The 16,042-nt window shown below is 36.7% G+C and overlaps 1 protein-coding gene across 1 annotated transcript in view; it reads right to left on the bottom strand.

Moving 5' to 3' along the window:
- ncanb (neurocan b) overlaps positions 1-16,042 on the bottom strand; it is a 229,684-nt gene that overhangs the window by 206,191 nt on the left and 7,451 nt on the right. The window lies entirely within an intron of this gene.

The following is a 16,042-nucleotide window of genomic DNA, read 5'->3' as shown; positions in this document are numbered from 1 at the left end:
TGTGATTTTTATATAAAATATTAATTAAATGATCAAAAATACAAATAATCAAAGGGTGTGTGGCCCCTTAGTTTGGATGATCTAGATGCTTCTTATGGATCTAGAATATTCAAACATGTGGATGTTGTTATCCTCAGAGATACTGTAAAGCCCTGTGCATGTAGTTTCTCCAGGTCTTTTGATGTAGCAACAATGAGCTCTGTCACATCACATGCCCAAAACTCATTTCAAAGCCTTGACAGCACGCTTGTTCCCTCTCTTTCTTCCATTCATTTGAATGGCTTTGTTAACCTGACCGTTCATCTGAATCACCCTTTCATCTAGAAAGCAGTAAGCTAATTGGCATTGTCTCTGCACAACCATTAAGACGTTTCTAAACTCACAAACGGAGTAGAATACGAATTAATTGACTGAATCATTTAAGTGTCAGATTACTTCCAAATGAACAGAAAATGAAGATAAAGGCATTTGAGGGCTATGCAGAAATGGCCTAAAGCTTTTTTAAGTTAATACATTTATAGAAAATGCTAATGACTATCATGCAGCAAACACACGTTTAACCCAAGCCACTTAAGGCTGGAGGCCTGAGTATAGTCAGTGTTTATGCATACGCGTGCGTACACGCACAGTCTAAGGCAAAGCCTTGCAAAGCATAGTTTACTTGACTCGTCCGCATACACAGATGTTCCACACATGCACAGGAACAAAAATATGATGGAATTTAATGGATACCATCATTTATCAAAATATTTTCTTCATCATTTTTCACAATACTTTCAAAATATTTTTCCTACTATGAAAGTCAATGGTCATTATCTGCTGTGTGTTTACCATAATTTCTCAAAATAATAAAAAATTAATTCTTACAGGTTTAGAACAACATGAGGATGAGTAAATGATGTCAGAATTCATTTCATTTTAAGGTGAACTATCCCTTTAAGATGTACGCCCCAACATGTTTACTAATGTGAGCTACTGGCATAAGCCTCAGAGCAGAGCCAATCAGAGCAGAGTTCAACATTATTATTCATGACCCTTCCAAATAGGGCAAAAATAGACCATTTCATTTTGGGGGCAAATCCTAGGGTTGTAAATGGGCAGGTAAAACATTTCGGGATAATTTTTGCACTTAATAAAGTTACATAGAAGTAGTGCTGCACAATTAATCGCATCGCAATCGCCATGTCAGCCTGTGAGATTATATGACAGCAAAATGTTGCAATTATATAAATAAATGTGTGAACTTGTTAACACAAACTTTCTGATAACAGTTTGATGATTTTCCTTGCTGTTTAAAAAAAGAAATAAAAACTTACAAAAATGGCAGTGCACGAGTGGCATGCACGTGTGTGGCGTGCGTCGTCACTTGTGTGTGCGCAGCGTGGAAATACCAGAGCGAAGATGGATGCAGAGGATATTGACTGTGATCTGGTAGCTAAAAAAAAAACTCTACGTCTGTTGTATGCCGGTATTTTGGATCTAGGATTACTGACACTGAGCAGTTGCTACATCACGTGGCAATTCGAAAACATTTCTAGTTTTACAAATACACATTTTAGCATTATCACTAAACTGTGTGTGGATTTTCCTTGAAACCCATCAAGTTGACTCATGATACCATTAATTATAATCGCAACAGCACATCGCAATATTAGCATCAATAACCGCAATGGGAAAAATTACCCAAATCGTGCAGCCCTACATAGAAGTAATGCATTACTGTAATCCGATTACTTTTTCAAGTAACGAGTAAACTAAGGGATTACAATTGCAAAAACAGTAACTAGATTACTGTTACTCCGCCGTAAGCAGGCTGCGTTACTGCGTTATTTAACCTTGATTTTGTTTCGTGAAACTGTCCTGACGTGAGTCGAGTGACAATGACGTATGAGCGCCGCGCCGTCAGTCAGTGTAGTGTTGAACATAAAGAGACAACATGGAGCACAGAAGAAAACAAGACCATGCAGCGTTTAATGCTTGGAAGTACAGACATTACTTTGAGTTTAACCCAGTTAAAGGTGACAAAAACATCAGTGTCCGCTGTTCACTCTGCGTGGGAATAAAACTTTTATCTACAGCGAAAAATTCCACCTCACATGAAAGCAAACACCTAGCAAGCCGGCACAGGAATGTGAAACTTACTGAAAAAACCCTGAACCCCCAGCTGACATGACCGCTCCAGCTCCATCTCATATACAGTGTTACAACGTAAATAGTCCTCAGATTGTATATTATATTCTATTATAAGACGTTCATGCAAAATCTGATGTGAAAATGCAGACTATACATCTATATTTCATGGAATATACGCATTTGTGGACCAAAATGGTTATTGAATGTATTCTATTAGACGGTTTTCATGGGTTATTCATACATCTGAAACAGACTGGATTCGACTCGCAATCGTTATATCAACACAAAGGTAAGAAATCCCGTTTTTTATCATTTTACATGTTGTCATCTGGACTTCTGTCACAAAATACTACATTTATGATGCTAGAGCATCTGTATCTCAAAACAGAGACCATACACTGATGCTAAACCCGTAGACCTTTTGAACGATGTATAGTAATGTTAATATTATTAATGTTTGTAGATAGTAGGCTATATAGGTATTGTTAGCAGCTTTAAAAAATTAAAATTGCTATTAGTGCGTTAATAAATGTCTTATGAAGCACAGCATTACATTTGTAAAAGAAAACTATTAACATTTTGAACTTATTTATCAATCACTATGTTGTGCATCCATTGCATAATCTTATTCTCTCGTTTACCACAAGTTTTTTGCTTATTGCCAGCGTATTTCAATTTAATGATCAACCCTTTTTGAAGAAAGCTTCACTTTGCAAGTTTGAACATTCCCAAATGGCTTAAACACACGGCTTTTCTACAGATTTTTCAGTGGAGCGTGTCGTCTGTTCGCCCATAATCAAAAGGATCCCTCTGAAAAGTTCCTGTGGCCGAAGGAGAGATTTATTTACTCTTTAATGGCATAAGAAAGAGATGCTGTGTGCCTGTGTGGTTTGTGTGGGGCCTAAATTATGTCTCTGAAGGGCGACTCATCATATCAGAGGCACAGGACTAGACTCATTCTTTAATAAGCGTGTCGCTTCCCTTACCCAACTTATCAAGCTTATTTATGTTTTCAACTGAGCAGCATCGCTTTAATCCCTGACCCTGACTTATCCAACCCACAGTTTGCATTGAGGAAAAATAAATCAACAGAGACACAACAAGCACAGCCAACCAGTGCTGCAAAGATTTAAGCGTTCGTTACCGTAAGCCATCGAACAAGCAAGGGAGCTGTCACATGCATATGGCAATCCGTCATAAAACGCGAAACTGCACTGTAAAGAAACGACTCCCTATTTGGGTCCTATTTTAATGATCTAAGTGCATGGTTTGAAGCGCATGGCGCAGGTGCACTTACGGCATGTCCGAAACCAATTTTGCTAGTTTAACAATGGATAAAACAGTGACAGTCGACGCACCAGGTGCATGGTCAAAAAGGGTTGTACCTATTCTCTGAATGAGTCATGGGTGTAACGTGCAATAAGTTTTTTATTACTTTAATATATATCAAGAATAATTAAAATAAATTAAACATTGAATGTTTCATGACTTGTAATGTAATCAAATGAGGAAAATATAGTTGATATGTTTTCTTTAATTAAAATAGACCAGTTTCTCTGATTGGATGTATTGCCGCGTCTCACCCGTCTTACGTCTTTATGGATCGTGTAAAATATGGATATTAGAACATTTAGAACGAACCAGCACCGCCTGCTTCATCTTCATGCAAACACAGACGCATTTGTGGACCAAAATGGTTATTGAATGTATTCTATTAGACGGTTTTCATGGGTTATTCATACATCTGAAACAGACTGGATTCGACTCGCGATCGTTATATCAACACAAAGGTAAAAAATCTCGTTTATATTTTGCATGTTGTCATCTGGACTTCTGTCACAAAATACTACATTTATGATGCTAGAGCATCTGTATCTCAAAACAGAGACCGAGAAGTTTAATGTTCTTACACGCCGTCTTCAGCTATTTTAAAGGTAAGTTAGCGTTGTTTTAAATTACGTAAGCTTAAATGTGAAGTGTGGCTATAGACCGTTAACAGCATTACGACGTGATTATGGTAAAGCGGCTTTTTTAAGGCTAGGACCCAGTGTGCGCTGCGCTATGAAACCCATTTCAATGGCTTGCGCCGCGCGAGGGCGGTTTGTTGTTGTGTCAAGCCAAGCGCGAGCGCAGCGGAGCTCAGCTTGCGCTCACGCCGCGGTCGAAGTTCAATAGTTTTGCGCATAGTTTGTGGTCTTTTGCACTTTATACGGGAAATGAGCTGACAGTCTGTACTAGTTGTATGAGTGTGTGCTTGCTGTATTTGTTGTTTTAATGTCTTGTTTTTGCAAGTTATTGTTGCTATTGCGTGCCCCCCGTTGGAAGCCGAGTGCCCCCCTGTTAGTTATGATCTGGCGCCGGCTCTGGAACTAGGGTGGCCATTCTTGCCAGTTCCGCCGGACACGTCCCGAACATGTTTTCGGGTTCGTTCTCCGGAAGTCGTGTTGCTTGACCGCATACGTCATCAAGGTTCTCACATTTCAGTTAAAATACATTAGAAAAAGACATACAATCATTGTAGTTTCATTCTTACCTTGAAATGTAACGGTTGCTTTTCTGAAATTAAACCCGAAATATTAAACCTTGATGACGCATGCGGTCGACCAACGCAACTTCCAAAGTTCGGGACGTGTCTGGCAGAACTGGCACGAATGGCCACCCTAACCTGAACACACTTCGTTTTCAGATGGGTGAACAGATGGGCGCAAGTGTATTTGTTATTTAAAGAAAACACAGTTTTTCAATGTTTTTCAATGTTTTACTATGATCTTACCTCAACTTAGACGAATGAATACATACCTATCTTTATTCAATGTGTGCACTTAATCTTTTTATAGTGGTTGTGAATGTGTTAGCATTTAGCCTAGCCCCATTCATTCCTTAGGATCAAAATAGGGATGAATTTAGAAGCCACCAAACACTTCCATGTTTTCCCTATTTAAAGACTGTTACATGAGTTACACGAGTAAGTATGGTGGCACAAAATAAAACATGGCGATTGTTTGCAGCACTTCGACCTGGGGCGCATTAATATTGACGGAATTTGAGCAAGAAGAGTAGTGATGATGTTACTGCGCGCCGATGTCGAAGTGATGCAAACTAAGTCCTCTTTCACAATACAATATAGTTCTCATTTTTTATCCACTTTACAAAATCGCCATGTTTTATTTTGTGCCACCATACTTATTCATGTAACTACTCATGTAACATTCTTTGAATATGGAAAACATGGAAGTGATGGCTTCTAAATTCATCCCTGTTTGGATCCTAAGGAATTAATGGAGCTAGGCTAAATGCTAACACTTTCGCGGCGCGCTGAACACAGATTAAGTGCACGCATTGAAAAAGATAGGGATGTATTAATTCGTCTAAGTTGAGGTAAAAACATAATAAAATATTGAAAAATGGTGGTGTTTTCCTTTAAACAACGTGGCCGTGAAAATGATCGCTAACTGGTCATAACTGTGTCGGGTTGAAACTAGCGTCCGGTGTATGATAGAGCCCTTTTGACTCCCTCACTACTGATTGGTTCATTCATTTGGGAAGCTGCTACTCGATTGGACTAAAGCCCACCCCCATACCTAATCCTAATGAAATGGAGAAACAGGGGAGTCATAATCTCAAGAAGAGTAATTTTAAACACACTATTTAAAAAATTATCCCAAAAAAGTCCTAATATGTAGGTACAGATATGTATGCATTTTGTACCAATATGATCCTTTGATGTACACCTGAGATGAGAATAGAACAGCATAGTTTTTTTTTAGTTGCTGTGGTTGCCTGATAAAACCATCAAAACATTTACATTTTCTTATACTGTATTACTGTAAGCTGTATTATTAGGAATTAGCAGTTATGTTCTCGCAAAAATCCATGTGACCTTCTTTTTACAGTGGCACACAAACAAACGTTTTAGACTAAAGAATCAGATGCATGCGGCTTTTCTCCAGAAATAAATAGATGCAGACAGAGGCTATGATTAATATAATCATAGGTCACATTCAAAAGATTATTATATGTTTTATAGATTTATTTTATGGTATTTTTATAGTATGGCCATTCTATGAAATACTGTTTCATTTCATTGAAAAGCCATGGGAGGCTCAGAACAACATGCAGGTAAATACTCACAAAATGAATACAAAAGTAAGTTACTTTTACTTAAATATTTCACTTAAAAGAGCTTTCTATATTTATGCATGTCCAACTGAGCTACAGTACCACCAGGAACATCTTTGATCGCCAAGCATCTCCATCACCGTACCGAAATAAAGATCCATATACGATAACAAGCACCAGGTGTAATACATGATAATGTCTAAGTGCGTCTCTGTCCACACTAGATAACCGAAAATACATGAGGTTCACTACATGCTACGATGGGAAAATAACGATACCAACCTCTGCGAAACAGAGTGCGCTTTCCATTTATCCCCAAAACAAGATAAGACAAATCTGACACCTCGCAACAAACGAACAGCCTCTAATGGCGTGCGGCATTGCAATAAATGAAATCCGCGGCTTCGCATAACAAATTAATTTGTTCTTTGCTGTCAGAATAGCCCTTGAAAATTTCTCTTTGAAGAACGTGTTTTTGGGATGCTGAAACCTGTCTACTCATTTTAATCTCAACCTACATGACTTCCAGACAATTACTACGTGAACCTTGCTGAGTCAGACTTCAAGTCTTCTTCAAAAAGCCTGGTCGCCCAGAAGTCATGTAGTATAAGGATCATGTTTATACAAATCCAATTTCCTTTCTAATCCAGTTTCAAGCAATCAGATTTATGGGCCATGAATTGTCACAAAATAATCCTATTAAAATTAAGTCTGACACATTTGTCATAATTGGATGGAAATATGTTTACGCTAACAAGGCTGCAATTTCGTTGTTTTAGGGTAATTTAAGTAGCTTATTCATAGAAACACATTAATGCAAGTGTGCTCTGTAAATTGTTTCACTGTTGTGTTGGTCTGACAAATGTTTCTCCTAGAATGTTGAAACCTTCAATTTAGTAAAATATCCAACGTTCTTCCGGCTGTGCTTCAAAACACCATTTCTGTCACAGTTTTGCTGGTATTAACACATGAAGAGCACTTAGACAAGCTAATTAGCACTGTGTAAATTCACCTGCGATGATGTTGACTTATCTGCATGCGGGGACTTGCGTGTCGAGCATGTTGCTAAGCTACAGGGAACCAATGAGAGAAAACCTGGAGCATTCTTTTGGTCTGCGGTTCGGATTGCCTTCCAATTGCCAGAAAACTACTCAAGCTGACTGAAAAAACTGGAAGTGCCAGATGCTGTGAATAAAAGATGGATTTACACAAATAACATCCTCCTCTCAGTCATATCACAGTTTTCCGACCTGTGACATTTCCAAACCATTGATCCGTTGACTCTTCCCTAAATGCCAGTGCTGTGTTAAATGGCTGGGTTAACACGGGGAAGAAATATCAACTCTGTGTTGTTAAGACTGGCTGAATTCAACCGTTCAACTCTAGCTGCTTGTAATAGGCGATAGAGCAATTTGAAACTAGCAGAGTGCACTGAAATGTGCATTATTCCCCAGTTAATAGCAGCATTCGTCTTGAAATTTGGCCAAACTTGCCAACTTCAATGGGTACGGCTTGGGAATGTACAGATTGATAGCTGAGCCGGCCTTTAAAAGTTATGTTAAAATAATTTCCTATACCAGCGTAATATGCAAAGACTATAAAAAAGTCATTTACATGCTGATATCCCTCAGAAACGTAAGCACTGTTGCGGTATTAAAACATTGCTGTTCATATGAGCATCTCATCTAGTTAGAAATATATATTGGCTCACCCATTGGAGTGAGTTTTGGGTTGGGGCTATGCAAACATCTGGTATTTTGCGGTTCTTAGCAGAGATGCTAGCTCAGTGGAAATATACGCATTTATGTAAAAATTTCCTTTTTGGACGGTTCCAGGGTTATGGATGTGACATTTGCAGTTAAAGGAATAGTATGTAGGATTGTGGTCAAAACTGGTAGTGCAATCACAAAACTTGTGGCTAAAACTGGTACTGCAATCACACAACTGGTGGCCAATACACAAAATGACAACATAAACATCAGTTGAGGGCTGCAACTCCACTTTTTAAATGACAATATCCTGGCCATAACACTGTTGTCAGTGATATAAGTATTTGAAATGAAAATGATTTCTTAATGTCAGGTGACATATCAGGGCCATTTTATTATTAATTGATATACATTTCTTACATACTGTTCCTTTAAACCTTGAAATATAAATTCTCAGAGAATGTATTTATTATTTGTTTATTTTTCATACCCTTGTTGATATAATACAGACACAAGAAAAATATCAGTCTATATACATATTTTTTCTATTTAAAGAAACAATCTATCTAGCAAAACAATCATCATTTTCAACAAATAAAGTACTTTTAAAACACAACTTCTCATCTTGCACTAGCCATGTGAGGCACCAACGCGACCTTGCATATTACGCAATAACGTCGCATTACATATGTAAAACGCACACTTGCATACCATTTTAAACAATAAACTCACACTAGCATCATTCCACATACAACAACGTCGGTACGGTCCTCTTTCTCCACACTTGTAATCACAGGAGCGGTAGTTTCGCATACGTCATGCTGGCGCATCACAAGGCTAGTGCAGGACGAGAATATGTGGTAAAAAGTACTTATTTTTATTTTTGGGCGACAATTATGATTATTTCCCTAAATAAGACCCTTACGCCTCGGTTGGGATTGTTTAGAGCCTTTCATAGCTGCAAGCTGCATTGAAATTGCAATTTTAAACTGCATTGTAAACTGTTGAGGTCCAATAATGTCCACTATATGGAGAAAAATCCTGGAATGTTTCCTCAAAAAAATGTCTTCTCGACTAAACAATGAAAGACATAAACATCTTGGATGACATGGGGGTAAGTAAATTATCATGCAGGTTAGCATGTCTACTAACCGGCATCATTGCCTGTGGGGTGGGTCTATCAGAAGAAGGTCCAGATTCTTTTGGGGTAGGGACGTGTTTTTAATGTCAACATTGGCTTTCAGAGATCGTGCACCCCGTAGCTGGGCCATATCGCATACATATCGCAGATGATACGTCCGCCATAATTAATGCGAAATTTCCCTGATTTTCAGTTAACTACGGCTTTGTGTAGTAAATGCCGCTCCATCTGAATTGCAGCTGATGGCGATTTACTACTAATCAAGGAACCGGCTTTACTGGCGAGATGCGCAATGACAATCACATGCAAATTATCGCCCATCCCTAGCACCACGCCTTTATGCCAAGGGTAATATAAATATGTTATGGTTCTGACAAAAAATTAAAATGCACAAACCAGAAGCAATAATATCCAATATATGGGAAAGGGACGGCACTTTATAGAACATAAAATAGTTACATTATATTTTAATTTTCATGGGCAACACTAACCCCAGTATGAAAAATAATGCTTAGGCTATATAAAATTAAAATGTCTAAAAAACTTTGAGACCTCACAAGGGTATTTAAAACAAATATTGACATCTGCACTGTAAAAAGTGTTTCTGTGCCTTAGTAGATTTAACAAAGATAAAATGAGTAAACTGTATTAAAAAAAATTAATTATTGTTTTTTTAATCAAAATTTGAGTTAAAATAACATAAAAAGTTGAATAATTTGAGTAATTCTAAATGAAAACTTTATTGAGTAAATTCAGCTTCATTTTATCATGTATAATCCACTTAAATTTGTAAGAACGAAATTAACTTAATAATTTGTGTTGAAGCTACATGAATGATTTTAGTAAACATAGCTAACTAGGCAGTAGACTCGTAGTTCCCAGCATGCTTTGCATGGGACTGCATTTGGACAGTGAAATTTAAATTTAATGGCTATTTTATGTGTTTTTAACTAAAAAGAAATACTTTTTAGTGTTTAATGTTCATTTATCTTCGAGATTTAGAAGAGTTTCTGTTTCATCTTTGAGTTTTGTAGTTACCATTGTTCAGAAGACTGGTGCTTGTGCATAGACTGCATACTGAAGTATGTCGCGCTTTACAGCTCCCCAAAACCAAACTGGGTGGGCGCGTTGATTGAATAAACAACTCATGCCCTCATCTCACAGAAAGATGAAGTCTAAATCAATATTTATGAAAACAACAACAAACCATAAAAAAGTTACCTGTACCAAAAAAAGTAAATTAGTAATACTACAACTATAAGTTAATAAACAGTGTTTATTATACTTAAAAAAGGCTGCAAGTTAACTCAACTTAAAACATCCAATGCAGCCACATGCCTCAATTTTTATAAGTTAGATTTAGGTATTACTTTTTACTTGATGAGATGAGATATCAGAATGGCGTAAATATTTTTTTAATGGCAAGTTTGACATTTGCATGGAGTTGTTTAACGTTATCTCACAAGAATTCGTACATATTTTACCAGTTGGCTATTTTGGTATTAATTCATACAACCACATTCGTAAGTTTTTGTAAAATTTGCCTTGACCTGTGACCTTGGGGTTAGGTGCAGGGTTAGGGCTTGGGTTTCATTGTTGTTTTCTTCACGAGAATCATACTTTTTTGCACGTATGAATTCATACGAATTAGCCAACTTGTAAAATATGGAATTCTTGCTGATGTATGATTCAACATTCAAAAGAAATAGGCACAAATTCAGATATAGACTAATCCTTCAACTATGAACTTTATCAAAATGTAATAACTTGCTTCACCTCACAAATTATATCGGGTAACACCATCAATAATTTTAGCCATATTTAGTAAATATTTTAGGCTACTGTTGTAATCTAACGCAAGCTTTTGCTATTCACATTGGTAATGTTGCAATTAAAATCTGTGTTGTAAAATGATTACAGCAATAAAGGCAATACAATAAAAAAGAAGCATTATTAATAGGATATGTCAAGATGCTCTTTTGTCATAAGCAGACTCAGAAGCAGAGTAGACCTACTAAATATGTCATTGTAACCCTTGCGATGAACAGCAATATACAGTAACAAGGTTAAAAGCAAAAGCAGTAGATCTTAATTACTGGTGCGTACTAAGCGACACAAGCATTGTCTCATAACCGGCCAAAAAGTATTTGCAGTCTAGATCCAAATATCTGGAGTGCTTATTTGAAAAGCTGCAATGAGAGTGTGAAGGTGTCTATTATGTGGAGATGAGCCGATGAAATTGGATGTAGAGTAAAAGAGTTTCAATGGAGTTTGCATGGAAATTGGATCATTTGGGAAATGAAATTGAAACCATTGCGAGGAAAATGAGTTTAATTGGACAATACTGGACCCTGAATTGAGTGGCGACTGAATTGACCCAGACATGATGAAGTTCTTTTAGCAGTCGTCGGACGTCAAAACCAGCATCTTTATGAACACCACATATATGTGGACATTTCCATTTACAGTGCGGTGTTTCTGCAAATTTAAAAGGTATCGTGTGATATTTTAGTTCGCACTTCGAGCTGACGGGATCTGTATGTGTACATAGATGTTAATGAGATATCCTCCATATTCAAAGATGATATTTCCTGATAATAGCAGTAGAAGCAATTTACAGGGTAGAAATGATGTGGACGTAGCCAGCAAGAGTCTAGCAGGATTCGCACCTTTGTCTCATGGATGTAGGAGACTTCGATTTCGTTCAAGGTTTCAAGGAACAAAAAAGGGAGACTGGCGATCAAATAAAATACAGGGAAAGGAAAAACCTTCGAAAAGAACACAGTGGTCATTCTATTCATATAGCTACATGGCCATCTCAGAATTTAGTGCAAAATTATTTTTCTTTTATCCTGAAGTCAAACAGCCTTGAATGACGGTTTTAACAAGCGCTCTGAAACGGCTCTCTAATCGAATGTGCACTCTTGATATTCCTTTTCCATTTAATCCGTAACTCATATATTCTCTCATGTGCGATTCCATACAGCGCAAGGGTTTAACAACACACAAATTAAATCACTATGGCAACAAATTACCTCTTATGAGCTACTTGCATAAAATCTAAAATCACGGCATGAGGGCACTTGGAGCTGCTGCAAACCTAGTTGCCTGTTTTGCTGTCTTTTGGCTACATAGTCAGCAGCCTTCTAAAGCAATATCCCAAAAAGACTAAAACACCCTATATACAATCAGCAAAAAGTTTGAAATATGACACAAAATTGATTATCATTATTAAAGCAATAAACCCCAAAAATTATCTTCTTTAAATAAACATAAAATATCAAATGAAAGAACAGACCATCCGCTTTCAAACAAAAACAAACAAAAAACGTTTCATCCTACCTTCATTTGTTCTCTTATCACCTCTCAATTTTTTTAGCTAAAAGCGAAGATAATTCCGTTTTTGTGAAGAACTTTTGTAAGAGATCAGATTCAGAGCCTGAAGAAAACACGCTGTTTTTGGTGTTTAGTGAATGCGTCAGTGTTTAAATTGGGTAAAATCGCCACCCAGTGGATAATAGCGGACGTATGAACTTGAGTTATAAACTCCTAAGACAACGTTTTCTCTTTATCGACGAGATGATTCAACAATATTTATTGACATTTATCTGGATATCGCCATTAATTGTGCAATTGTAGACAAATTAAAAATATGATTAAAGATTGTGGTGTTTATTTTCATAAATCAGTACGCAGCAACAGTGGCGCAGTGATACTTATGTAATGTGGTCAGAACCGTGAGGTTACCGGTGTATTTTATCACGGCTTAGAACGCGTTTCAACCAATCAGAATGAAGAACCAGAACTGCCCGTTTTATAAATAAGCTACTATCCGTAACGTTTGCCTCTATATCGCCATCTCTGTTTGAAACATGAAATTACAGGTTACTTTACTTAGCTTTACGTGAGTTGAAGTCAAAATAATGTCAAACTGACATGTCTTGCAAAATATCTGACAGCTCAAATTATAAATTCACCATATAACTTCTTGAGGTTAAAGGAACAGTATGTAGGATTGTGGCCAAAACTGGTACTGCAATCACAAAACTTGTGGCTAAAACTGGTATTGCAATCACAAAACTTGTGGCTAAAACTGGTACTGCAATCACACAACTGGTGGCCAATATACAAAATCACGACATAAACATCAGTTGAGGGCTGCAACTCCACTTTTTAAATGATAATATCCTGGCCGGACCACTGTTGTGAGTGATGTAAGTATTTGAAATGAAAATGATTTCTTTATGTCTAGTGACATATCAGGGCCATTTTATAATTAATTGATAAAAAATTCTTACATACTGTTCCTTTAAGAGACGGTTTTCAACATTGATGTTTTATGTAGTTGAAACAAACAGTTGCGATACTCCAATATACTTCTAAGTATTGAATGGGGAAGAAACTTGGATCATTGAGCGACCAATAGTTCCAAACACTGCATACTAGCTCCAGCATTGATCTCCATTCATTTTCAACGTTTCCCAAACACACTCGCTGCTGAGAAATGACTACACTTTTTACATTTGATCTCATTACACTCTTAGAACGAATGTGTTAAAAACAACACATTAGTGTTGATTCTGGGACAACACACTAAATGCGTTGTCCCAGAATCCACCCATCTCTGTGTTATTATTGAAACAACCCATTATGGGCTCTATCATACACTTGGCGCAATGCAGCACAATGCACGACGCAAGTGTCTTTTGCTAGTTTCAACCCAGCGCAATGATCATTTTCACGTTTAGCGCTGCGTTGTTTAAATAGCAAATGCATTTGCGCCCATTTTTGAGCCCATGGGCGTTCTGATCTGAAAATGAGGTGTGTTCAGGCGGATTGTTGGCGCGTTGCTATTTTGAGAAAACTGAAATAGACTTCGCCATTGACCAACAAAAACCTGCTCTAAAGTCTATGGCGCAATATTGTTTTCGTTATTTAATGAGCGGGTTAGAAATATGCACCTATAAACAGGACGACAACGCGGGTTTGCTTATCACACACATGGATGCGCAGCACAAAAAAGCTTTTAAATATGAAAAGTTAAAGGATTTAAATGTAAAAGATTATTATTGAGTCTCTTGGACAAAAATGAGGACTAATTATGAGACGTTAGAAGGCGCAAAGAGCTGCTTTACCTGTAGCCTTGTAAGTAAATAAATGCTTTTTTATGTTTTTTTTTTTAATGCTACCCCACGGATTTATTGTAGGCTATATGATCACTCTGTATGTGGATATGGTGAGATGAGAAACATTTTTAAGTTATGCTTTAAAAAAAAACGAATGCCGCTGTCCGAGTGCTGAAACGGCTCTTTGCACATTTGTAAATTCTTTATCTCCTGTTTGTTACAAATAAAGTATTTTTAGAGTACAAACCTTTTCTTACATACTTGTAAATAATTTTTTGATGATATTGGATAGCCATACATTTAAAGCAATTAAAAGCCTGCTTTTTTACTTACATGACTAAAAGAAAACGGGTTTTAAAGGTTTTAATCCAAAAAATAACAATTTCAATACAAGTGAAAAACAACATAATTATTTAACATCAATCTTAAACTGGGGATCTTCTTCCTCCACTTAGTTTTTCAGTTTACAAAGTCCGTCAACTAAAAAGGGATTAGACATAGCGCCAGCGCAACAGGCTTTTAAAAAGGGATGAGAGCTGAGACTCTCATTGGTTTATTGCACGTTACGCCCAAAACACTCCCATTACTCATTAAAAGAATAGGAACAACCCTTTTCGACCGTGCGCTCGGGGCACAGATCATTTTTCCCGTCGTTAAATTAGCAAAAGTGAATTCGGACACACCCATTTAGACCGTGCACTGTGCGCTTTAGATCGTTAAAATAGGGCCCTTTGTGTTACTTTTAACACAACTTGTGTTATATTTTAACACAAAATCAACACAAAATGACACATAATGTGTTAAAAAGATGTGTAAAAAATTAACACATCCTTTCTAAGAGTGTAGCTATTTCATGAATCTAGTTTGTTTGGAACTGATGAGAACTCTTAAGACCATGTGACTGTGTGGCGTGTGATTTTTTTAATTAATAGCCAGTAAAAGTTCTGGATTGCAGCCTCAAAAATTGTAAAATTATAATGTGACCTAAATATCAATATAATATTATATTATACTGTCAGACAAATCATGTAAGTCTAAGTGTAAAAAGCTTAAATAATGCATAGCACACATATTGCATAAATTAATGTCTTTTAATTAAGATAATAACTTTTCAGAATTACATTTATTTTTTACACTTTTGGTAGAAATACAGTACTGTGCAAATATTTTAGGCCAACATCACCAGCTTTGTTGTTTTAGCAAAGTTTTAATGTCCATCCTTATTTATTTTTCAGTATTTAGTGTGACCTCTCTTGGCACGCAACACACCTTATTTTGCTTTTTTGAGGAGACTGGAGTCCTGAAGTCATTCGATTAGAGTTAGAAATTAGAAATGTAATTTAATTTAGGCTTTAGAGATGCTGCCTGCTATTGCTCAGGTGGAAGAGGAGTTTACCCTAAATACTTGACACTTCAGCTTATACGTTTATACTGTTTTTAATACTACATAGAGATTTCCTGTATTTTCTGGTTGTATTATAATAAAGAGACTGAGAAATAATTATATATGATCACTATACAATTGCAAAAACAACAAATCTAATGGCAGCATGGCGGCCTAAGACTTGTGCACAGTACTGTATAAAATATTTTTATACTTCACATAATTTTTAGGTCAGTCGATAGAATTTTCAAGTTGATAAATTTTAGCATTCTGTGATTTTCTCAGCGGGGACACAGCAATATGCTGGTCAACAGAATCTCATAAGCAGTGCAATTTTATCTGTGCCCCCCATAACACCTTTCAATATTGTCTAGTTAGTTTAGATTTTGGAAAAGAGATTAAGTCTCAGCACTAACGCGTCTACAATCCA

Source organism: Misgurnus anguillicaudatus, chromosome 23, assembly GCF_027580225.2.
Source record: "Misgurnus anguillicaudatus chromosome 23, ASM2758022v2, whole genome shotgun sequence".
NCBI classification, from domain to species: Eukaryota; Metazoa; Chordata; class Actinopteri; order Cypriniformes; family Cobitidae; genus Misgurnus; species Misgurnus anguillicaudatus.
The sequence above is the reverse complement of the archived record's forward strand: the minus strand, read 5'-3'. Positions and strand labels throughout refer to the sequence as shown.